This window comes from Halichoerus grypus, chromosome 3 (assembly GCF_964656455.1).
Source record: "Halichoerus grypus chromosome 3, mHalGry1.hap1.1, whole genome shotgun sequence".
Classification (NCBI taxonomy): Eukaryota; Metazoa; Chordata; class Mammalia; order Carnivora; family Phocidae; genus Halichoerus; species Halichoerus grypus.
The window spans coordinates 77,188,121-77,214,243 of NC_135714.1; the positions used below are offsets into that span (position 1 = coordinate 77,188,121).

The following is a 26,123-nucleotide window of genomic DNA, read 5'->3' on the forward strand; positions in this document are numbered from 1 at the left end:
ACAGCTAATTTTACTTCTCCCCAAATCTCCTGAAAGACTGCAGACTAGCTTAATTTATATTTACTTCCTTAGAAAATATTTCAACCCTGAAAGTTTTAGCAAGGAGACCACAAAGTAAAGAGGTTACATACTTTTCCAAAATAATTGTAAAATTTCATCAAATATAAACGGAAGGCGTTTTATATTTTTTGTTTGCTTTTTTTTTTTTTTTTACCAGTTTAAAAATATTTGAGGAAAGGAAATATTTCATTTCCCTAGGAGGTCCAACTGTCTGTTTCAGAGTTCTTAAAGCCCCGCCCAGAAGAACAGACATAATTTAATGTGTATGTGTATTTTTTACGAGGTGCGTCAACATTTTATCGACTTCTCAAAAGTGTCAATGGCCCTGAGAAGTTTAAATCCACTGCGCTGGATCATCTTTGGGAGCCCCTTTCAGCTCTCGATGCACAGTAATTCCACGAATCTTCGTTCTTCAAACCTAGCCTTTTTTTCAAACTCCTTCTTAATCCATGACCAAGAAGGCACCTCGCACTGCAAGGCAGTGATGCTCGCGCCGCGGGCGAAGCTGTGGAAGTTCCCCCACCATCCAGGGCTGTGGAAGGGCGTGAACAGCGCAGCTCCCCAAGTCCGCTCACCACTCCTCACACAGGCAGCCGAGCTGGGGCAGCTCCAAGTGCGTCGAGAAGTGTAATCCCTCCGCTAAGTACTTGGCTCTCAGTCTCCAATCACTAGTGGGAGCTGGAGAGGGCAAGTGAAAAAAAAAAATCCAGAGGCAGCCGAGGAGCGAGAGAGGAAAAAAAAAAAAAAAGTCCCGCGGCGGCGGCAGACCGGCCGCGGCTGCCAGAAGTTGACGGTGCGGCCCGGCGCGGGGCGCGGAGTTGGCGTGGGGCCTGCGCGGGGCGCCCGGACAGGTCGGGGGACCGCGGGGACAGCGGCGCTCAGGACGCCGGTGCCGGGAGCTCAGCGGCGGGTAAGGCGCGGGCGGGCGGGCGCGCGGGGCTCCGTGCCTGCGAGCGAGCGGGAGGCAGCCGGGCCGGCGTGGGCAGAGGGGCGGCGCGGAGCCGGTGGCGGTGCCCCGGGCGGGACCCAGCGCGCAGGGAGAGGAGGAGAACGTGCAGCGCGGCCGTGGGGCGGCGGCGGGGAGCGGTTCAGGAGGTGCCTCCCGGGCTTTGTGCGCGAGCGGCGCCGCCGGGACCCCGAAACCTCGTGCCGGTGCCGGCCAGGAGTTGGGGGCAGCGGCGGCTGCGGGCGGGACACGTGCTCCGGAGTTGGGGAAGGAGGGACGCGCCGAGGCGGGGAGTCGGGACCTGCGCCCCGAGGGATGGGGCGGGAGGGCGAGCGAAGGGCAGCCCTGGAATGGGGTAAATGGGAGAGAGCCCGGCGGCCGGGGAGGCAGGACCCGCAGGCACCCAGCTCTGCGGAGCCACCTGCCTCGGAAGCCTCCAGAGACTAAGCTTTGCTGCGGGAGAAAGTGCGCGGCGGGCTGCTCCGGTGTCTCGGACTCGGCAGTGCGTTTCTGCCGCTACTGCCGGTCTCTTTTCCTCTGTCTCTTGCTGTCTCTGTTAATGTTCTCCGGTGTTTCTCTCCTTCCCTCGTTTGCCTCCCATTCTCTATTCGTCTCTCCCCCTCTCCCCACCTCCTCTGTTTCTCCCTCGGTCTGTGTGTTTGTGTCTCCCTCTCCCCACCCCCTTCTCTGTCTCGCGTCCCTCCCTCTCTGTCTCCTTATCTTCTTCCCTCTCTGTCTCCTGCACTCTTTCCGTGACTCTCTTTTGCAGGCTGACTTTCTGGGGCTTGCCTCCGCTGTCTCTCCTTTTCTCGGTCTCTCGCTCTCAGCGCCCATCAATCTACTCGTGACTGTGTCTGTCGGGGCTCCATGTTTCTGTCTGTCCCTTGCGGTGTTAGGGTTGCAGACAGGAGAGAAGATCCTCCGGAAGTTGTCCAGTGTGGTGTCTTACTCCTTTGAGCTGCACCACTCCAGCTGGATTCTGGGTCCTTCGTATTTGTTCTCCATAGAATGGGAACTCTGTGGTTTCCTTGAGTTAGTGGGAATTGCTCTTTTCTTAGTCACCTTTCCACCAAGGTGAGGTCAGCGACTGAGCAGCCACAGAGGTGCCAATGAAAGGAAACAGAAGAAGAGAGCTGCTTAATTGCCTCCAACATATAAAGAGAATGTACCAAACATATCTGCAGCGAAGCAGAACCACCTGAGAAAGGTTTCTGAATTGTGGAAAGAAACACAAAAGCCTCCAATAATGAGAGGAGTCAGCTGCAAAGTATTTGCAAATAGTTTGAAGAAGCATTTATGAAAATTTCTTGCTATCCTAAACTGATGCCAACTAATATCTGTGTTTCTTACATATATTTTTTAGGATCCTAGTGACAGCTCTCCTAATTATTGTTTGAGAAAATTATGAGGAATGTCCTGTGTCAACTGGGACATTTGTTTTTAAGAAAATATTCGGTCTTTGTACTCTTATACCTCTTTACACTCCAGTGATCACGAAGAATTATTTTTAAGTGCAAAGAAAATAGGAAAGGATTTGTCGGTAATTTTAAAACATGAGACGTTCCAGAGATCAATAATTTCTTTGGAAAACTTTCACTATAAGGACGTTTTGAAGGATATTACATCTTAGTGAAATATGCAAGTTATTACACACTTAGATCACTGTGTGATGCAAAAAAAAAAGTTGTGTGCTGTAAGCAAATCATAGTAGTGATGGTTTTTTATGGGAAACATAGCCGGAAAATTAATTGCTCTGATTTTCACTGTTTTCTTTAGTCATGCATAATGTACCTTTGTTTTTAGCAAAATATGGCCTAGGGCTACAAAACTTGATACAGTGTGTTATTTGTCCAATCTCAAATACCATTTAGAAAACCACCTTTTCCTTTTGGTCAGGAGATATAAGTTGATATGATCTCATTACTCATGTGCTAGGGTCTCCTGATGAATTTTAATGGCACTGATTTGGTATTTTAAATCAAAATGTTAGCTTTTGGTGAGTTAAAATCCTGATTTATGTCACCTTAGTGAATCATCACTATTTATAGGGCTTTGCCACCTTGTCTGCCAGGTGCTGCACGGTATTTAGCCTGGGCAGGGTTTTCTGAATTCCCTGGTAGATTATTGTCCCTGAGTGACGTGCTGCCTCTACTCATGGTGTGTTCATATATGTCCCTCAAAATGTTCCAGTCATTAAATAATATTTATTAAGAGGAAATTGACTTAATTTTTTCCTCATAAACTTTGAAAACCGTGTGAGATGGCCTGATAAAATATTTTTATTACAGTAAATGCTGATTTTTGTTATTTAAAACTGTAAGGTAACTTAGAATGTGATATCTTTTGGTATATATAGGACCCTCCAGTGTTCAACTCAGATTTATCATCGGAATCTAAAGTTTGTTGTCACCCACTCCAACCTGGCAGAGCCTTGCCTCGTTTTCGTAAGCCTCCTCATGTCTGCTTCTCCGGCTTCTGTGCACACCTCTCTCTCGGTGTTTACCTCTGCTGTCTGGTTACTTGCTTGACTTCCTCACCGGGCTGTCTTTTCATTGAGGTAAAACAGTGTCCCTTTTCTTTCCTTCTCAGAATTTCAGATGCCCAGTGCAATACCTGCCGTATGATAGATGGTCAGAAAATTCTGGAAGGATGATTTGTCTGTAACTTGTGATGCTAATTCTCTGTGGGTGCAGTAGCTCAAGGGAAATACTACAGTGTAGTAGAACAGAGCACAGACTGAGGGATGGAAGAGGCTTAGAAAGCATCTCCTCACACACATTACTATTAAAGATGAAGAGTATGAGGCCTAAACCATTTGAAAACCTTGTTCAGCAATAGACAATGAAGCCACAGTCCTTTTCCCTGGACTTCCCTGCTTGCCTTCTTTCACTAGATATGGAGAAATCTATTACCAGGAGCTAACAATTACTGTCTAAACTCTGAAGATTTCTTCTCATGCTTAGCAATGAAAGTCACGCATGAAACTTACCATTTTGCAGTAACTGGTAATCACTGGTCATACATAGTCATGGAGGTCATCTTTGTGTTTTAGAACCTGATTTCTAAGTGCTCTTACGCTGAGCATCGTGTTGGGGCTGTGTCATCTCGGGCAGACTGTTTATTTCTACCTGAAAAGATTCAGAGTCTCTGGATTAAATTTTCTCCTCTATAAATTTCTGTGCATGTGTTGAATGGGGGGTAGGGAAAAAAGAAAGGAAGTTTGGACCAGATTAGGGGCGCTTTTTGAAGTTTTTGTTCAGAGACCACCGGTTAACTCCCAGAACAACTGCGTATTCATCTGTTTTACATATCAGACTTCCCTGTGAGCTTTTGTTTGAAAAAAGGCTAACACAGTTTAAAAAAAGCTTCAAGACCACTTACTCTTCCAATCTCCTTTACAGTTGTTGAATTTCATAATCAAGATAATTTCTAGCTTTTAAATCCGGGCATCTGGAGGATGGTTGAGAAAGTTCTTAGGATAGAAGGAGAAGCTGATTTTGCCTGAGAGATACTCATTTCAGATTTTCATATGCTAAATGTGACGTGATGGCAGAAATTGAAGTAGAAGTGTTCGAATACATAGTGAGGCACCTAGAATTCGGAGGAAGGAGGGGACAGGGCTAGAAATAATGCATTTAAAAGGCATTCACTCTGAATTAATAATTAAAATTGAAGAAAAGTAAAACTTATTAGAGATAGAGTCTGGAGAGAGAAATAAATGAAGATTTGGGAGTGGGCAAGAGGGACAAAATTTGTCGCTTCTGAGTATTAAGTTCCTCTATACTGTCAAGATTAAAGAAAGGGTATTATATAATGTACATCGGGCAGTAATCTGTTTTCATGATTTTTCGAACATCTACCTTACAGGCCAGTGAGCTTAATTACATTCATTTTACTTAAATGTTTGAGAGCCTGCTCTCTGCCTGGCATTATTATATACCTCAGGGACACTGTAGCTATAAGAGACACAAGGTTCTCAGTGTCCTAGAACTTGCATTCTAGAGAGTGAAAACAACCATGAACAAGCACATGAGTAAGATCATTTCTAATGGTGAAGATTGATATTAGGAAAATATGACAGGGTAGTGTGATAGCAAGTGACTGGGGCTATTCTTCATATGGGGTGGTTGAGGAAGGCCTCCCTGAGGATGTCCCTGAACACCCAGAAGGCCAGCCCAGTGAAAATCCAAGAGAGCTTCCTGGCAGAGGGAACATCAAAGCTGTCTCTAAAGTAGCAGCAAGTTGGACACACACTGGTCAGTGGGATTGGATCTGGGCAAGTAGAGGAAATGGTAAGAATGAGGTCAGAGAGGTAGCCAGGCCCATGTAATGAAGTATGCATTTTATTCAGACTATCTTATTGAGCCACCCTGGAGGATTTTATACAGAGAAGTATGACTTAGCACGTCTGTAGTGTGAGCAAGAAAGTCTGAAGTAAGACAGTGAGGGAGACGATGAGAAGGACCTAGGTGATAGTTTGGTGGTTTGGCCAAGGGTGGAACCCAGAGAAACTGATCAGACATTGTTCTTATTACTGAATAAGAGTCACTGAGTTGAATCCTTCTCCTTGTGTTCTCCGCCCCCCCCCCCCGACCTCCCTTGACCTACATTGCAGCAATCCCCTGGCTCAATAGTTGCTTTTACTTTTACATTGTAGACCTTGGCACTTCAGTTCCCTCACCTCCTTACCTTCCTCCAAATATCTCCTGGGCTACAAGCATTTTGACTTAGGGGTTGCAACATATCCTGAGAATTGTTGTGGCCAAGTTCTTTAGGGCTCAGGGTGATCTTTGGACTACCCAGGGAGTCTTGACTCTTTCAACTAACATCATTTCATTTTGCATACAGTTTGTGTTCTGCTTACAAAGGAAAGGAAGCAAGTCAGAATTCCTCTAATCAGGTTTCAGTGGCATTTTACTCTACCCCTCAGCTTTGAAAACTACACGCTTCTCTAAGAACTTCACTGTAAAGTCTGCATCGTTAGATGTGGATCTCACCCATCCTGCATCCCAGCCCTTTGCAAAGAGCTAGTATATAGAAGGCATTCAGTGAATATTTGTGGAATGTTGTTGGATGCAGTCTACTAGAGGACCTGTAGTTTTGATTCAGCCATCTTTATTTCTCTCGTCTTTCAGCAAATATGTGACTGCATGTGCCTTCAGCTTCAGGAGATACTAAGTAGCAAGTTTGGAAATGATTTTTCTGAAGGTTGTATTTCCTTATTGACTAAAGGAAGAAAGATACAATCCAGTATATCTCTTCATAACCTTTCTTGCCTGGCTGTCTTGAGATAAACATTTTCGTCATTTTTATAACAGTTACATAGACATGGACTTAAACAAGGACAGACATATCTGTCACTAGTTAATTTGTTGATTTATGAATCTAAAATTATTCTAAGGAAGTCTATAGTGATGGTGCCTTTGTCTAAATTAATATCTTGATAGAAATCAGTGAGTTTTATCTAACTAATGTATTTGACAATCATCTGTAAAAGATACTAAATTACCAGTTCTTCTTCTGGGAATAAGCTACTATTCTGTTGTCCAATAAACATTGAGCCATAATAGTGCACAGAATGAGGGATTATCCCTAAATCCTTCCTCTTATTACTGAATGTAGTGCTCTACTCGAATGGGGTTGCAAACAACTTGGTATCACCTTATTTTTTAATATATTTAGCAGTTCTTTCACTGTTTTAGTCCTTTTCAATTAGTCAGGAGTCCCTTCTGTATCTGAATGGTCTTCTCTTCTTGTCTAACTCCATTTTGTTAAAAACCTCCTGCATTATGCCCATTGCCTTCTATGTCAGAAGTGTTTTGTTTGCCTCTTCAGATCCACTCTCAACCCTTCTACCTTATGCTCTCTGCCCAAGACAATACCTGGGTGAACTGTTCTCATTTTCAGCCGGCTTAGGTCACTGGGGAGCCCCAGCAGGAGATTAGAGGGAGGGTAGAGAAGAGGGTATTCTCTTGGCTTCTTCTCTGCTACATCAACTTTGGCTGCCTGTGTCCCTGCACTGAAAGGCACTGCTTCTCATAAAGTAGGCTTCCTTCTATCATTCTGTCCTTCCAGTAATCTCTGGAATAGCCCCTCTGCTTTTACTACCCCGCTTTACTGCACTACCCTTCAAGGTTCTTTTACACTCCTGTCTATATCTTATTAAATTGTTTGCTTATAAATAAATCCTCCTCAACTTATCAGAAGTTGTAACAGTTAGGATCTCATTTTCTGTTGATTCAGCTTCTGAAAGCCTTGGTCACTCTTACCTCTATTGGACATCTGCTTTTCACTCCACCTTTTATGCTTCTATTCATGCAATGGTGGCATAGAAAACCTAAGATGTTATATAAATAATTCTGTCAACAAATTTATTGGTTTAAACACTGAAATTAGGAGCGCCTGGATGGCTCAGTCGGTTAAGTGTCTGCCTTCGGGCTCAGTTCATGATCCCAGGGGTCCTGGGATGGAGTCCCGCATCGGGCTCCCTGCTCAGCCAGGAGCCTGCTTCTCCCTCTCCCTCTGCCTGTTGCTTCCCCTGCTTGTGTGCTCTCTTTCTCTCTCTGTCAAATAAATAAATAAAACCTTAAAAAAAAAAAAACACACTTAAATTGAGTCATCCATATACCTCCTATATATACGTAATTTGATTGTTTCATTGACTCTTTTATTCATTCACTGATGCAGTGCATATTTGCAGAGTAGTATTTGGGGCCAGGCATTGTGCAAGGCATCGTGGATACAAAAGGGCAGATGTTTACCCTTATTTGGGATGAGGATTGGAAGGGGCAGGAAATAAAAAACTAAACAGTATTTACAAATCAAGTTTGTGATTAGGGCTGTGAAGGAGATAAACAGGGAATAGTGGGAGAGAGTAATAGGAAGGATTCGCATTTGCTTGAGATCGTAAGCACCTGAATGGGGCGTTTCTAAGTGGCATTTGTTGACATGTATCTGTTTTCCAGGCTCTTTATGTGTGAATTTTTAATTTATTTTTAAATTTTTATTTATTTTTTAAACATTTTTTAAAAAGATTTTTATTTAGGGGCACCTGGGTGGCTCAGTCGTTAAGCATCTGCCTTCGGCTCAGGTCATGATTCCAGGGTCCTGGGATCGAGTCCCACATCGGGCTCCCTGCTCCGCGGGAAGCCTGCTTCTCCCTCTCCCACTCCCCCTGCTTGTGTTCCCTCTCTCGCTGTGTCTCTCTCTGTCAGATGAATAAGTGAAATCTTTAAAAAAAAAAAGATTTTTATTTATTTATTTGACAGAGAGAGAGAGAGAGCGCACAAGCAGGGGGTGCAGCATCAGGGAGCCTGATTCAGGGCTCGATCCCAGGACCCTGGGATCACGACCTGAGCCAAAGGCAGACACTTAACGACTGAGCCATGCAGGCGCCCCTCTTTATCTGTGAATTTTAAAAGCTTTTCATAAATGCCACAACTAATAAATCTTGGTGGGAGAAGTAGAAATTGCAGGTAATCCTACTGTTACCTTAGATCATTACCTTAAAGTAGTATTTTGATATACATGTATATGCCGTTTAAGAGTTTTCTTGTGTGTTTTTATGTATTTTTAAACAAAAGTAAGGTACCATAGATTGTTACTTGCATTTTTCACTTAGCCATACATTGACAACACCATTGTACATCAGTCTATTCGTTTTAAAACATAACATTTAATGTATAACCTGATCCCTAATGATCACTGGTGGTTATATTTATTAGGATTTTTAAAAAGTTAGATAGGCCTGAAGAAAATGGCCAATAATGCTACCACATAAATAACCTCTGGAAATTATGAGTCTCTTGGAACTTGAAAGTATAGAAATGACTTAAGTTCTGTGGATTTTTATTTCATCAAAACTCGTTTGAATTATGTCTGATAAAACTAAATGACAACAGAGAGGAAAAATTTGATCAAACTTCTTTTGTTTAGTAGTTATATTCCAGAAATTTTTAGGCCTAACAGTGGTTTTGTGAATGTTAGGTGTGTAACCCAAGAAGGATCCCATGGGCAGCAGCATTACCAACTGGTTAACTGTGGGGACTCTGGGGTCTGACTGGCTTTGGATCTTGGCTCTCTTGCTTGTTAGCTGTTTGACTTTGGGCAGGTGACTGAATCTTGTCTGTCTCTGCATCATCCGTAAAATGGGGATGACAATAATAGTGATTACTTAATACGTTTACTTGAGGCTTAGAAGAGTATTTGTAAAGGGTCTAGAACAATGCCAAGCAGGTAGTAAACACCACAGAAGCATTTGATAAATAAATAAATGAGCAAAGAAATAGGGGAATTGCTGACATTTTCAAACTGCAATCCCTCTGTGAGCCTGTTATGTTAGTGTGCATTATGGCAGTCCCCCAAGGGGGATTTGATCATGGGACTTGTATTTTTCTCTGCATATATTCCATGCTAGCATTAAACTAGTATTCCTCAGAACATACTCTGGGAAAAGTTGATATAAATAATTGACTAAACATTTCACCAGTCTATTGTCTCCTGAAAGAAAGGGACCATTCTTGTGGCCAGGATTTTTTCCTCTACGTGTCACACCTATCCTGGAGTAGGAACGGAGTTCTTGGGGTTTTTTCCTTTCCCTTTTTCTTTTTAAAAGTAAAATGAATATTTTTCTTACCCAGAGAAAGACTTTTTGCCAGTATAGATGTAAGTATACCCTGGACCTCTGGGGCTTATTGAACCCAGACTTTATAGTGTATGATATTTTCTAAAAAGCTACTTTTATTTTTTTCTAATAGTGAAGAATGTGTATTCATTGACATGAACTTGGGGAATACAGGAAACTGTAACAAAATAAAAATCACTCACTCTTCCACTACCCAGAAATAGCCACTATTAACATTTCAGGTCTTTTTTTTTTTCTTTACAAAATTGGGAGCATAATATAAGACGGTTTTGTGTCCTGCCTTTCTTTTTTTCACTTGACTTTATTTATATAATATTCTTAATCCAAGAAATGTAGTGATTTCTGGCTTTCAGATGATTAGTAATCTACATTTCAAAAGAGCTTCCTTCCTTACTCCCCAAATTCTGTAGCCAGAGACAATATGAAAATAAAATGGTGTATCTAGAATGAGTTTCTCTCTCATTCGGAAATTGGAACCACCTGGTAAGCAGTTGGCAATTCTTTTTAAAAGACCTGGAGTAGGTGACCTCAGGTTGCTTCATTTTTATGAGTCATTCCAGTGTTCTAGCCAGCAGCCAGATGGACGCAGAAGAATCCATGACCAGGCTGCTTTGGAGGCATTTCTTACTCATCCTGAGAGACTGTGAGTGAACTTATATAATCTTGAGATTAACTAGGAAGTGTTACCCAGGGAAACCTGAATTATCCAAAATAAATTTAACTATTCAATTTTTAAATGATAAATCTGTTTCCTTCATTGCATGTTGGAGGTAGAGCTCTAATAATGTACTTATACGGGGGACAAGCAGTGTCTCTAAGTATTTTATCTTATAATTTTGAGTGGGAAATAATATTGTATTTATATGGCAGGATGTAAAAAAATTCTAATTGTAAGTTTTACTCTGTGTACTTCATAAATGATGGATTTATGCTGTAGTGATTAAAATATATCTGCTCACAAAGTCCTTTTTCATTCAGAGGTCCTTCAACAATTTTGAATCCTCATCTCACTCAAGATTAAATCAGTCCCTCTTTAAAACACTTATCTTTAATATCTTTAGCAAATGAAAATATTTAAACTCTTTTTTAAAGAGGAAAACCATGCTACACTGTTTAATTGAGTTAAATTAGCTTTTTATGGAAATTTACCTAGGAGTTGTTTCTGGAACCAATTTGGAAAATGATCTTTGTATTCTGTGGCATTTATGTCTGATTATGTTTTTCTTAGTAATTCTCAATGGACCTGATTCACTCCTTGCTTCAGTCATCAAACCCTTGTGATTTTTGTAGGTAAATTAGTCATTTCCTACCCCATAATTATGTATATTTATGAATAATGTATACTTCTTCTTTAAATACAGATGGTGTAAGAAGTTGTTAATTCTATAACTTAAACTTAGTTAAATTTTATCATTTTAGTATTGTGTAGAGTATGTTAAGGCTAAGATAAGTCATATATAAATTAACTTCTCCTGAAAAATGTTTTGTAGAATTTAAGTTTTGACTCCTTTACTAATAAAAGCAGGTGCTGTTATTTGTAAAAATGGCAGGTGATCCAAGAGTTCTTAAAAAATATATTGCCTTGAAACCTTCTCCATTTCAGGTACATCAAAGATTTTGTGCACTACATTTTCTGCATTCTCTTACATTGTAATCTGTTGTTTTCCAGAGCTATGAAGAAATTGAAAACTGCTTAGGAAAACTTAGTTTTCAAGTTTTTTAGTTGGAAAATTTATACTTTGTGATCAACAGCATGGGGACGTGTTTTACATGCTTTGGCTCAAGGACTATAACGTAATGCCTTTATTTCTTGTTACTTCATGTTTAGCAGTTTAAAGATATTTAAAACATATTTAGCTTTTAAAAAAAATTTGCTTTATCTGCCACAATCTGGATGTTAGAATTGCAGCTATTTTGTTAATACATGAATGCTCATTTGTATTCTTTTTACTCTCCACACCATTCTACTTTTCCTTCCCTCTCCCCTTCTGTTTTTCTCTCAATTTTGCACTTGATTTGAAAACATCATTTCTTCTGACTATTTTTTCTGAGCCAGAGGGGTTAAAACATGCTCATTTCTAGGATTCTGAACCTGTAGAGTATTCCCAAGGTCCTTACTAGCTTTATATCCTTTGACTGATTGGAGTTTTAACTAAGTTAGCATAATTGAAATGATTTGATAATCTGTAGACATAATCTTAAAATACTTTAATAATATCATAGACTGGTAATAACAGCAAGATAAATTTCTATTTTGTTATGAAATCACTTATTTAACTATAATTCTACTCAATATTTTTATGAAATGTCCATGTTTTAAACATTTAAGAAATGCATTCTTATAGCTAAAACTAAAAATGGCCTGGAGCACCTGACTGGCTCAGGTCCTGGCTTTGGGTCCTGGGATGGAGCCTCACGTTGGGCTCCCTGCTCGGCAGGGAGTCTGCTTATCGTTCTCCCTCTGCCCCTCCCCCCACTTGTGCTCACTCTCTCTCTGTTTCTCAAATAAGTAAATAAAAAAATCTTTAAAAAAATTTCACAAATGGCATGGACATATTATATAAAATATATTGTAGATGATATTTGGATCTAGATAATTTTTATTCCTTTATACAGTCTCTTTGGTATACAAAAATCTGTAGTTGCATTTTATAGGTTGTCTCCAAACACTCTGTAGCCCCTATTTTATTTGAAATCTCATGTCTTTATAATTGTGGTTTGAAAGCTATTATTATATGTTAAACATATTTCTTAAAACTCAACGAGTATGCAGCCTGACTTATCATGAGCCTGTAACTTCCTTTTTTGGCTCATCTCTCCTAAACCAGGAAGGTGTAATGCAGTTTAACAATAATATTTTACATCTTTAGTTTGTGAATAATGTCTTTCTTACAAATGGAATTATTAAATATTTATGCAATATGAGTGAACTTGTTGCTGTACGTGTCAGAGAGAGAACTGAGTCTTGCTCTAAGGGGAAAGATGTTTAAAATTACAGATGCTGCACCATCAAAAAATAAATGCAGAGCACAAACAGACTGAATATGGGAAAGACAAAATGAGAAGTTGATGAGAGTATTATTAAGTGCCAGGTTGATTCAGTCTATTATTCTTTCTTTAGGCAGTGCCATCAGGGAGTGTGTTTAGGGAAGGCTGGGATTGGTGTTCCGTGCTTTCAGGTTTAAGATTCGGTCTTCTATCCTCCAATTACCTTCGTTTTTCTCTATATAAACTACCCTCTTTTTGAAACTGATTAGAATTTTTTATGTTTAACTTCTTATATTTATATTTCATCTCTCAACCAGATTGTGAATTCTTGTTGAAGTATATAGCAGCAGTTCTTTAGTTCTGTATTTGCTTTGTTCATACTTTCTGTCGTTGTATGGAGCCCATGAGTCTTGATATCTGTAATGTTTCGTTGTCTTCACCTTTCTAGGCTGACAGAATGCTCATCTTTCTTGTTTTCCTTCAGAAGACTCTCCTGTGGTCAACTTGATCATCTATTTGCTTGGATTTTCCTTAGCTTTTTTTTTTTTTTAAGATTTATTTATTTATTTGAGAGAGAGAGCGCGCGCACACAAGCAGGGGGAGGGGCAGAGGAAGAGGAAGAAGCATTCTCCCCGCTGAGCAGGGAGCCTGATTTGGGGCTTGATCCCAGGACCCTGAGATCATGACCTGAGCTGAAGGCAGATGCTTAACCCACTGAGCCACCCAGGTGCCCTGGATTTTCCTTAGCTTCCAAATATTTTTTTCCTTTTCTCTTTTTTGGTGAAATTAAACTTAAAATTTCTTCATTCAACAACAGATATTTTTGGAGTGCTAGGCTGTGGTAGAACTAGAACTGCATGTAGTATTTCAAGTAAAGATGAACTGTGGGTTTAAATAGGATGAAAACTGTGTTTTTTGTTCTTGAGAAATGTTGGTGCCATTGTTAGCCTTGTTGGCCATGGGAACACGTTAATGCAGTGACTTTTAAACTCCTTTTTATGATAACTAAGGCCCATTATTCTGAGAAGTATAGACTGTAACTTCCTTCCCTACATGCATAACCCTATAGTTTTCCACTTTGAATCTTATTTGATGTTTTCCTCCTAGTAACTCATAAAGTTTTGGACATCTTGTAGGCTATCCCATTGACTTGGCACTTCATGTACTGGAAAAAGTATCTTTTGCAGACCTGGAAAATTTAATCTACATTTCCTCTTCTACATCATTTTAAAGATGTTAAGTAAGACCACTTGCAGCACCTTCCCTATTTATAGTTTTCCTGCCAAAGCAGTGCCATTTTTTTTTTCCCCCACTGTCTTTGTTTCTCCAGCAAAAGTTCTTGTAATTCTCTGGTGACACTTTTCATTTGAATAACTTTTGTGGTAGTACCTTGTCAAGGGGCTTTAAAAAAATCGATGTAGTATATTCACTGGTTTTTCCCTTGAGGTTCTACCCATCTTTTAATTTGCCAAGACATGATTACCCCTGAAAAAATTCAAAGCTAGTGCCCCCCACCTCCCCTTATTTGCTAAATTCTTCAGTGACCTTATGCTTTAGCATATGTAAACCTCACAACTTTGCCAAATTACCAAGAAATTTAACACTAAATTAGAGAAATTTGAAAGACAGTGGATAAAACAGATGAAACTTAGCATCAATGTGGATGGTTGAAATGCAATTTTATGTAAGCAAGCAAAAAAAAGAGGTTACTGTGTTTGAGTCTTTCTTATGTTGCAGGCAATGTGCTAAATAATTATGGTAGTAGTGATTGTCATCTCCATTTAACAGATGAAGAAATTTAAGGCACAGTGAACTCAGCAGGTGGTAGGACCTAATCTGAACCCTAATCTGTATCTAACATAGGACCTTCTGATTCTAAATCCATGCTTAAATGTTGAAGGCCTGTTATAGCCAGATGTTGTGGTAGTTATTGAGAATGTAAAATGACCAGCACTCAGCTTTGGTAGCCTGAGAGCTTGGAAAGATTGCTGAAGGCAGGAGGAAACCTACGCATAACAACTGTATGAAGCAGCAGTTGCATGGGGAAGGCGCTGTGAGAACACAGAGAAAGGCTGACTGTTAAAGAGTTTTCAAGATAGAGACTTGGGAGTTATCGATCATGTTTTGAGAGGAGAGATTGATAAAGAGAGAAAATGTTGAAAATCTTTGGAAAAACATTTTGAACCTTAAATGGTATAGTCTCCTTTTTTTCTCCTTTCAGTTACAGAACATTTCTATACAGAGAGTACTGGCACTGTTTTTTAGAGCAAAGTTACTACCTCTTTAGTAAAATTGATTTGATCCACATGTTTATGTGTGTGTGTGTGTGAGAGAGAGAGAGAGAGCGTGGGCGTGAGAGGAGTGGGGGAGAGAGAAAGAGAAATAGATGAAGGGCATTCAACATGGGTTAAATGTAGTGACATTTTAGTGATTTTGGGAAATCAAATACCTCAGATAATTTGCTAAGGATATAGAGATGCAAATGATGAAAAATCATTTAAAAACGATCAATTTATCTGAAATGATGTGGTTAAATTTAAAACCTTATTTCGAAGGAGGCACCATAATGTATACCTAATAGTAAACTGGACTGTGGGTTTGGCAAAAGTTCAGTTGTTGGGAGGGACCAGAAGGTATATACTATAAACACAATAAAAATTTCCAGGGAGAGTTTGATATTGAAATTCGTGTAAATCATTTTTTAAAATATTGAAGTGGACTCTAGATCATCATCTGTAAAGAGATACCACCCATATTTTCTCTCTTCTGTTAATTTGTCAGCAGGTTGTGGAGCGAAAGGCAATCCCTGCGGCCGTGCTCCAGGCTAGTGTCCAGCCTCCCCAGGTGGGCATTGTCTACCAGCCGGACACTTTGCTCTGTATCTCCACACACATCTTCTCTAGAAAGAATCCTAAAACCTTCTTTGTTTGAAGCATAATACTGTGTGTTTTGCAGGGCAAAATGCAATGTGGTCTCTTGGCTGTGGCCAGGGAGTTTCGATGAGGCAGTTTTTAAAGTAAAAAAGAAATCTTTAGTGTTCAGAATAACCAGATGAAACATGTATTTTACATGAAGCTTAAGTGCTATGAGGAAAGCAAAATCTGAAATCGATTTAGGTCTTATAAGTAAAAGGGTAAATTTAAAAATTTTAATATTACAAATACCAAATATGTGTTAAATGAATACATTTTTGCTAGTCCAATAATCACCATTTGATTTTTCAAGGGAGTATGGAGTATAAATATCACAAAGACATACTAGCTATAGTATAATTTGTAACAAATAGAAAGCTTCCTTAGTGACTCCTTATATTCTAAAATACAATTTTCCCATTATGGAAAATTATATTTATGTTGAACATAAATAATCAGATATTTGCTTCACTAATGACCCAGATTATTTTAAAATCATGTTACCGGATTTAACGACGCGACCTCTGTTCTGTGACCTTGTGTATTTCTGGAGGCTTGTTACGCATGTCAAGGGTATTTCCTTTTATTTGTTTTAATTTTACCTGCCATTTAAATCATTGAATGACCCTTCATAATTTTGTTATGAAACCATATAATAAGGAAGGACTAGTTGATTATTTTTTACTTTAACTTTCATAATCTCATATAATTCCAGTCTTCTTTGTGTTCTCATTTCTCAGGTCAAATAATTCTTGTTTCGCAATTTCTCATCACGGTAATGGATGAGATAGACTAATATGTTTCAGTACATTTATTGTTCTCATTTTAGCATTTTTACATCTGTTCTCTCTTTCAGGGGAGGAAAGCAAGTAGTATGTTGAAAAGAGCACGCGATTGGGAGGCAGGAAAGGCCATAATTAGTTTTGGAACCTCAGACTGATCACTTAAATAAAAGATTGGTCAAGCTCTGTAAAGTCTTCTGGCTCTGAAATGCTGTGATTCTGTAACCCAAATGGGCAAATCTTATCATAGTTAATAATTGTAGTATGGCATTAGTTTCTTTACAGCAAGGCACCATAACTGTTGCATTTTGTCTTTTTTTTTTTTTCTCCTCAGGTGGTTTTTGGAATTTTAGGGACAAAAGAGAATGTTCACAAATTAAGTCCCTTCCAAACATTATCACCTCTGAGATTTTATAATTCTTTGCATGAGAGACTGATATTTAAAAATCATATTATTATACTATGCACCATTTTACATGCTTCTATAAATCCTTTCCTTGGGGGTTGCAAAGAATTTTGGTGAATAGGAGGTAATTCTGCTGCAATCAATATTATGCTCTTTTTTAAAAAAAATTATTTTCTAGGAGCTTTAAGGCATTTGTTAAAAAGGTTTTGAAGTCCGATTCAGTTTCCTGTTGGACTGTATTGGATTACAATGGCTAATTTTGCTAGAGATAAAATATGCAGAGCATGCCAGCAATATAAGTTAGTTCTTTTGATTTTAACTTTTCACTAATCAGTGAGATGATTTGTGTGCTTTATTGGTTACCTTTGTTTCTGTGACTCCCTGTACTAAGTATTGTCGTTTAAAATGATTTGTAATATAAATGTAGAGACTGAACTAGGTTGAGATGTTGTGCAGTTATGCTGATTCTTTCCATGAGAAGTTACTCCCATTCTATTCTTAAAATATCCTTTTTTTCATACTGTTCTAGGATTGATTTAATGTTCAGATTCCTTTAGAACATTCAGGCAACTTACATAGTACTATTTTCAAGTTGATTAGTAATTTCCTTTTAAGAATTATATTTTCATCAGCAATCAACTCTATTACTTTTATATGTTTTAAGGTTTCAGCAGTATTTTCTAGATTATCATAGCAAACTTTTAATCCCTGTAGGCTTCTGTGCAACCTTTCCCTATAGTATGTCAGTATGTATTGAAAGAATCTATACTAACAGATGTATTACACTTATCAAGCTAAGTAAAATAAAATTGAGAAAACAAATAATCAAAGACCCTAAAAATTCATCCTGGAGCGTTTGCTGTTAATATAAAGCAAGAAGCCTCCGCTGGAAACCATAGAGTTGATTGTTTTATATGAATTATTTGTTCTTATGAGAAGGGAAACAAGATAAGGAAAAAAAATTGAAGTTCTTAAGAAATGCTGAAAATGGTCTTGTCCATAGTGAATGAGTTCATGATACTAAAACTTTTGAATCAGAAATGAGAATGAATATGTGACAGAGAAGGCAGATCCCCTTCATATGGACTTTTTTCTTAGAAGTTGGGTTGAAAAAAATCTAATTACCTTTATGCCCAGCATGGATCACTTCATTTATCAATTTCTCATACTGATGGTAGTCTTGTGCTTCTTTTGAAACCTAATTCATAGTTGATTTTCAGGAAATATTCTATTAATCCCATTCAACTGGACTCATTTTCTTTCTTCTCTCTGCTTGTAGCCTCTTTCATTCATATGCACTCAGCATTGTATCTGTTGGTAATTACTAATTCCCTGAATTGTTAGTGTAATTAGCATCCTCACCATTTTTACTGTACTGACTGCTAAGAACTGTGTTCTGTTCCTCTATTTCCTCCGTATTTCATAATATGGAACATAACACCCAAAAGTCGCATGGTTAGTGTCAATTGACTTTTCTATTTTGTATGGCTCTAGTCTTTACTTCTTTGTGATTGTGAAAAATTTCACTTTGAGAATATGTGAGAAGCCTTAGGATTTTTAAAAAAAGTCATTTGTTGTATTTGTTTTAAAAAATACATTCTGAGACATGAAATAGGGAAAAATTCTCTATTTTGACTAAAGCCAATGAATATTTTCTATGCTGAATTTTGGAGGTAGGTACCTGGGTTTGTATCCTGGCTCTCCCATTCAATGTCCTCATCTGTAAAACGTGGATAGTAAGAGCACCTGCTAAAAAAGGATGTTGTGGGAAGTAAATGAAGTACCTGAAGCTCTGCCTGGCAGTAAGTCTTCATTCTTCTCCTTTATTTTAGAGGTTTTTTAAGTAGCATTGGTTCTCAGGCTTACTTTATGAGGTATCTATATGAGATTATTCCACTAAAATAGAACGAAGACAATTTACAAAGTTAATTGATCAGTATTTAAGAGAAAGCTTTCTTAAAAAGTGTTTCCAAATGCGAATTTTTTTAGTTCACAGATACTCATATTAAAATGCAAGTGTCTAGTTAGAAACAAAAAACTCTTAGAAACAAAGTTATTTCCTTTCCTTTTTATGCAATTTGGGTTTCTTCCATTTCTATTTCAAATGTTTGCTTCTAAAAATAAGTTTATATAATGAAATAAGAGGATAAATTGTATGTTTTTATTAATTTGAATGATATTTTCCCTTGGATGAATTATGAAAAGTCTGGTTAAGTTTAGCTTTAGTGAAGCTTGAAGAGATGTTAATATTAAGCAAGTGTTTAGTTGTATGACATGATCAGCTTACATTGATCCAGAACTTTAATTAAAGTTTTATTAAACTGTGTAAACCATGATCCAGTTTGGATTTGAAAGGAGATAGACATCTGTTTCAAATATTATTACTACAGTTAGAAATTAATAGCTTTTTTCTCTGAAAGTCTGAATGTTTCCTTTTTGAAACTTTTGTTTCTGTCTTCTCACTATTCTCCCTATACACATATTTTTGAGATGTTAAGGTTATTTTAAAAATCACTTTCATCGTCTTCTTAATATCTGTACTAAAGAAAAGCAGAAAAGTGTTTGGAAGTATTTTATTGAAGAACAATAAAACAAGACTCGTCTTTGTTTTATGTTAAAAGCAAATTTCTATAGTGATGCATTAGGAGCATTTAAGACAGCTTTCTTGATTGAGGACCTTTGTGCTCTTTCCCTCCTCTCTTGCTTTTGTTCTTTATGAAGTGAGAGCTAATTCTAGGTCAATTTTGGTGTCATTTTGCTCACCTAAGTAATCATAAAGTACCCTCATTTTCTTTTTTTCTTTCTTTGCTTCAATGACAGTAGAAAATTCTTCAGCAAATGCATATCTTCAGCTAATTGTATATATGTTTTACTCTTAGTTCTGGAAAGAGATCTTAAAATTGTATTTCACTCAGACAACATTTAATGCTATTTTGAGAAAGAACATCAAAATTTAATTTTCTGTTAAACTGTGCTCACCAAAATGGTAGGAAACAAAGCTTGTGATATCCCAAAGTTCAGAATTCATTCATTTACCATATTGCTATGTCTTGGTTCTGCAAGAACTGATTATTGTATGAATGCATGTTTGACGGAAACTTTGTAACACATAGGAAGAGGTCAAAAAGGAAATTGTACTACTTGGAGTCTATTTTTTTTTTTTTTTGCCATTTTAACATATTTTCTTTGATCTTTCTCATATATTTTTAGATTTCAAAAAACTGAGAAATTATCATCTTCATTTTGTATTTTGTTTTATTTTTGCTTGAAATTATGCTATGGATGTTTTCTTATGTTATTAAATATGCTTCCAAATATTTTAATGACTAGAAAATATTCATTTGCTTACTTTTTAATTTTTTATCATAATGCTGCAATGAACATCTTTATGAATAGATATTTGAATATTTATATGAAGGCTTTTATGTATAACACCAAATTGCTTTCCAGTGAAGTCATTCTAATTTATAATCTTACCAGAAGGGTATTTAATTTTACTCATATTTTTAGATAGGTTAATAAATATCTCAATTATATCTATGAACTCTCCACAAGGCTCAGAAAAAGTCAAAACAAAATGTGAAAGACCCAAATAGTAAAGTAGTTTTGGATATGTGGGAACATATTTCATGTTTTTTTTATTAAAAAGAGAAAAAGCACGAGTTTTTCTACATACTAATACCAACCATTACTTTTGATACATAATGTCAAAAAATTTATTAGAGAAATGCAAATTAACTCCAATTATTTTAGTTATTATATTTGAGCATTAATTTGTAACAATAGGAATGACTTTAAGGAAAAAGCTATTAGTTCATACACAAATCCTTGAAGTCAAAGGCAGCAGTTATCTCAGGAAAAAAAACCTAGTCCAAATTCTTATTTGATATGCAAAATAAAATTTAAGATGGTTTTGTGCTTTGTGGAAATGCCTTCATATTATAGCAGAGCTACAGAAACCAAGTTGTCTGAGTCCTGCTCTTTTCTTGCTTTAAAAAAATGTCGGTTTTTAAATGAAACATTTTTCCATACTAAAGGATATAAACATTGATGTACATTTTAAGGAATATGACTGAATGCTTTTACATCTACTAGTCAGCTTTTTTTTTTTTTAAGATTTTATTTATTTGAGAGAGAGAGAGAGAGCCCGAGCAGGGCAGAGGGAGAGGGACAAGCAGACTCCCCGCTGAGCAGGGAGCCTGATGTGGGACTTGATCCCAGGACTCTGGGATCATGACCTGAGCCGAAGGCAGATGCTTAACTGACTGAGCCACCCAGGTGCCCTACTAGTCAGCTTTTAAAGAAAGGTAATCCCAGTATCTTTTAAGCCTCCTGTATAGTCCTTAATCACATCTTGTTCTTTTCTTTCCCATCTGAGTAAACACTAACTTGAGCTTTGTCTTTATTATTCATTTATTTTTCAAAAGTAATTTTACCATATGCATGTGTATTCTCGAACAGTATATTTTTGAGCTTTATAATAATATTCTGTAATTAGCATCCTATGTTTTTACTTTTCCCTTCACAAATTTATGTTTCTAAGATACATCTATGTTGCCCGAAGCTGCATTTCACTTATTTTTATCATGTTGTATTATTCTCTTGGTGAATAGACCACAATTTAGTTCTTATTTGCTTTTTGATGGGTTGTTTCTGGATTTTTGCTATTATAAGGAATGAGTTTCTTGTGTTGTCTCGGTGCATAGCTATAAGTACTTGGTGATTGCTTGGTCACAGAAAAGTCACATTTCAAATTTATGAGATCATGCCATATTGTTTTCCAAAGTAGTTGATGCTCCTACCATCAGCATATGCTGTTTCCTATTGTGCTACCTCCTAACATATGCTTGATGTTGTTAATTTATTAAATATTTACTAATATCCATGTTTAACATGGTATCTTATTGGGATTGTAATTTATATTTTTTAATTGATAATGATGAGCATATTTTCATGCATTTTCTTTGTCTATTTGTTCCCTCCTTCCCACCTGACTGCCAGCAGTGTGACTTGCCTATTCATGGTTTTTGCTGATTATCTGTTAGGTTGCTTGCTGTTTTTTAGTGATTTGCACTGATTTTATTGTTATTGTTTATTGTGAATACTAATGCATTAATCAATTAAATGAATTGCAGACATCTTCGGACTGGTAGTTTGTTTTATCTTTGGTGGCTTTTAAGGACAGAGTTTTCGATTTTAATGTGGTCAACATTTTCAGTTTTTTTCCTGTATGGTTTGTATTTTTAGTCTTTTCTTTAAATCACCCTTGCCCACCCCAAGGTCATAATGATACTCTCTTATACCCTTAATCCATCTGCACTTGAATTTTCTTTATGAGGTGTGAGTTAAGGTCCAATATAATTTTATTTTCATGTGTTTAAACTGTTATTCATTCCAGAGTGGTTATCAGTTTATGTCAGTTCTGTTATGTATACACATAGAAGTATATATGTATATATTCATTTCTCAGCTTTAAAATTTTGTTCCATTGGTCTGTTTTTCTATTCTGGTGATAATACTACTCTGCCTTAGTTATGAAAGTTTATTGTGAGTCTTGATACCTCTTTGATCGTGTCCTTTCTTCATTTTCTTCTTCTTTAGGAGAATCTTTGCTGTTCTTGTGCTTTTGCTCTTCTGTATAAATTTTATAATAAGTTCACAAACTTTTAATTGAAATTGCAGGTAATTTAGGTATGAATTTGGGGAGAATTGTCATCTTCATTGATAGTCTTTTTTACTGAGAGATATGGAATATTTCTCTATTTTTTAGGTAGTTTTTTTAATAGCATCTCACTTAGGATATGATTCTTCATAGAGATCTGGCACATGTTAGGTTTGTTCCTAGGTACCTTATTTTTTTTGCTACTGTAAATAGTATTAATTTTTAATTATATTTTCTAATTTTTGAATAAAAATTTATTTTCTTTCTCTACGGTGATCTTATATCCAGCCACCTTGTGAAACTTATTAATTATAGTATTTTTTTAGATTTTGAGGAGTTTTCTGCACAGAAAATTATATTCCTTATGAATTATTATAGTTTTGTTTCTTGCTTTCCAGTTTTAGATATTTGATTTCTTTTTCTTGTCTTAGTGTACTGGCGAAGAACTCTAACACAATATAGAATAGTAGTGGTAGTGATTGTATTTCTCTTTTTCTTATGAGGCCTAACTCTGTCACCATTAAGAATAATTAATTTAGGTTTTATATGTATATTTACCATGTTAAATTCTCTTAAATTTCTGATACACTAAGTATTTTGTTTCTGTATTCATCATAGATCAGTATTAAATTTTATCAGATTATTTTTCTATATCCTTGAGATTGTGATAATTTTCCTCCCTTCTTTAATCTTTTTATATGATGGACTACATTTATTATATAATGTTAAACTGCTCTTATGTTCTTAGGATAGACTCAGTTTCATCATGATATATAATTATCTTCTTAATAAATTGCTAGATTTGTTTTGCTAATATCCCATTTATGATTTTTGCATAAATATTCATTAATAAGATTAGTTTTTTTCTCAAATCAGCTTTTTTATTCCCTCTAATACTCTCATTCCCAAGCAGCTACTAATCTAATTTCTGTCTCTCTGGTTTTCCTTTTTAGGCATTCTATATAAATGCAGTTATGCAATATATGATCTTTTGTTACTGGCTTCTTTCACTTGGCATAATATTTTCAAGGTTCATCCATATTGTGGCATTATCAGTACTTAGTTTTGCTAAACTAAGCATTGCTAGATAATATTCCATTGTATGGATATACCAAATATTTATCCATTTAGTAGTTGATGGACATTTGGGTTATTTACTCTTTTAGGCTAATATTCATAATACTGCTATTAACATGCATGTGCAAGGTCTTGTGTGGGCATGTATTTTCATGCTTCTTGAGTATATACATAGGAGCAGAATTGCTGGGTCATAGGTAATGCTATGTTTAACATTTTGAGGAACTTCCAGAGTGTTTTTCCAAAATGGACCCAGCATTTTACATTCCCAGTAGAAGTGTATGAGTATTCAAGTTTCTCCACATCTTCATCAACATTTATTATCTTTTTGGTCATAACCATCTAGTGGGTGTGAAGTGGTATCTCATTTTGGTTTTGTTTTACATCTTCCTGATGGCTAATTATGTCAAGCATCTTTTCACGCACTTATCTGGTATTTGTACATCTTATTTGGAGAAATGTCTGTTCAGATCCTATGCCTATTTTTTAAATTGGGTTATTTATCTTTTTATTAGGGAATTGTGTTATTTATATAGTCTAAATATGTGTCTCTTCCATGATTTGGAAATATTTTCTCCCAGTCTCTGGGTTCTTTTTTTCACTTTCTTGATGGTGTCCTTGGAAGAAGAAGTGTTTTACATTTTGGTGATGTCCAATTTATCTATTTTTTCTTTTGTTTGTGTTTTTTGGTGTCATTTTAAGAGACCACTGCCTAATCCATGATCATAAATGTTTTACACCTCTGTTTTCTTATAAGAGTTTTCACCCTCAATATGTAAGATAGTTTTGATGGTTATGAGATTCATGGTTGACATTTTTTTTTTTTTTAAAGATTTTATTTATTTGACAGAGAGAGACACAGTGAGAGAGGGAACACAAGCAGGGGGAGTGGGAGAGGGAGAAGCAGGCTTCCTGCCGAGCAGGGAACCCGATGCGGGGCTCGATCCCAGGACCCTGGGATCATGACCTGAGCCGAAGGCAGGCGCTTAACGACTGAGCCACCCAGGCGCCCCATGGTTGACATTTTTTTTAAGAGCACATCACATGGCTATTATCTTTCCAGTGCCTTTTGCCCTCCATTTGTTTCTGATGAGAAGTTAATCTTAGTGCAGTTTTCTTGTGCATGCTAAGTCATTCTTGTTTATCTGCTTTCAGAATAGTCTTTGTCTTTAATTATGATGTGTCTGGGTGTAGACCTCTTTATGTTTATTCTACTTGGAATTTGAGTTTTTTTTGATTATTGTTTTTAATTAAAGTGTTTCTCATCAAATTTGATAAATTTTCAGTCAGCTTTTTCAAAAAAAATTTCCCCTTTCTCTCTCTTTCCTCTCTTTTTGGTAGTCCTGTTACACATGGACTTAATAGTGGCTTAATAGTGTCCCACATTTCTCTAAAGCTCTCCTTATTTTTCTTTTTTTAACCTGTTTTTCCGGTTTTGTAAACCTTGCTGATCTTTTAGTTTGCTTACCCTTTCTTCTGCCAGTTCAAGTCTGTTGAGCCCCTGTATTCAGTTTTCTACAGCAATTACTGTACTACTTATCTCCATAACTTCCATTAGGAAAGTAATTTCACTTTATCAATGCATTTATTCATCCCTGTTTGATAAGACTGTTCTCATACTGTGCTTTACTTCTTTAAGCGTGATTTCCTTTAGTCTTTTGAGCATATTTATAATGACAATTTTGAAAGTTGTATTTGTTACATTATTATTTGTTAAATCCAACATCTGGACCCTCTCACAGATAGTATGGGTGCCTGCTTTTTTCCCCCTATGTTTGGGTCACTTTCTTGTTTCTTTGTACGTCCTGTAATTTTTTGTTAATAACTGGACATTTCAGGTAATATATTGTAGCAACTTTAAAATCTGATTCCCATCTTCCCCTGGCACTTGTTTTTGTTGTTATTTGCTTATTTTTCTAGTGACTTGACTGGTTTAATTATTTCCCCCTGTAATGTGAAGTCTCTGATATCTGTCCTCAGAAGGTGCAAGCTTCTTAGGCATCTGCCCTGTCACCCTGGGATTACAGTGGTTTTGGCAGGTCTTTCTTTACTGCCTCTTTCTTAGATTAATTTGTCTGCCTCTGTCATCATACCTAGTTGTTAGGCTCTACTAATTATTGATTGATTGATAATTCTTTTGTTTGTGATAGTGCTCTGGAGCATAAATTCCTTCACAGCTTGGTGTAATAAATTTCAGACTACTTTTTAGGTTTTTTTTTTTTTAAGAGATTTTATTTATTTGAGAGAGAGTGAGAGGTAGAGATAGAGAGAGAGCACACACAGAGGGAGAGGAGAGAGAGAGAGCAGCAGACTCCCCGCTGAGTAGGGAGCCTGATGTGGGGCTCAGTCCCAGGATCGTGGGATCATGATCTGAGCCGAAGGCAGACACTTAACCGACTGAGCCACCCAGGTGCCCCTCAGGATATTTTTTAGTTTTTTAGGGGTAGTTTTTGAGGCCAGTGTTTGAGGTTTGATCTGACTCTAGAAGGGCTCTTAGTTCTTTCCCTGGTTCTCTTTGATAAACTAGCTGGCCAATAGTTTGGCTTATCTCTCTCATGAAGCTACCAGCCTCTTCTTAATAGGTTACCACCAAAACCTCTTATGTTTTAAAGAGTCTTTAGGCTTGAACTTTCCTACACTCTGTGG

The 26,123-nt window shown here is 37.1% G+C and overlaps 1 protein-coding gene across 1 annotated transcript in view; it reads left to right on the forward strand.

The window, feature by feature from the left end:
* Window positions 1-329: 329 nt before the first annotated feature.
* Window positions 330-26,123, forward strand: part of BMPR1B (bone morphogenetic protein receptor type 1B) — a 390,073-nt gene continuing 364,279 nt past the window's right edge. Inside the window, exon 1 of the mRNA XM_078068981.1 lies at window positions 330-970. The gene's annotated coding sequence lies outside the window, so the exon portion shown is untranslated. The remainder of the gene's footprint in view (window positions 971-26,123) is intronic.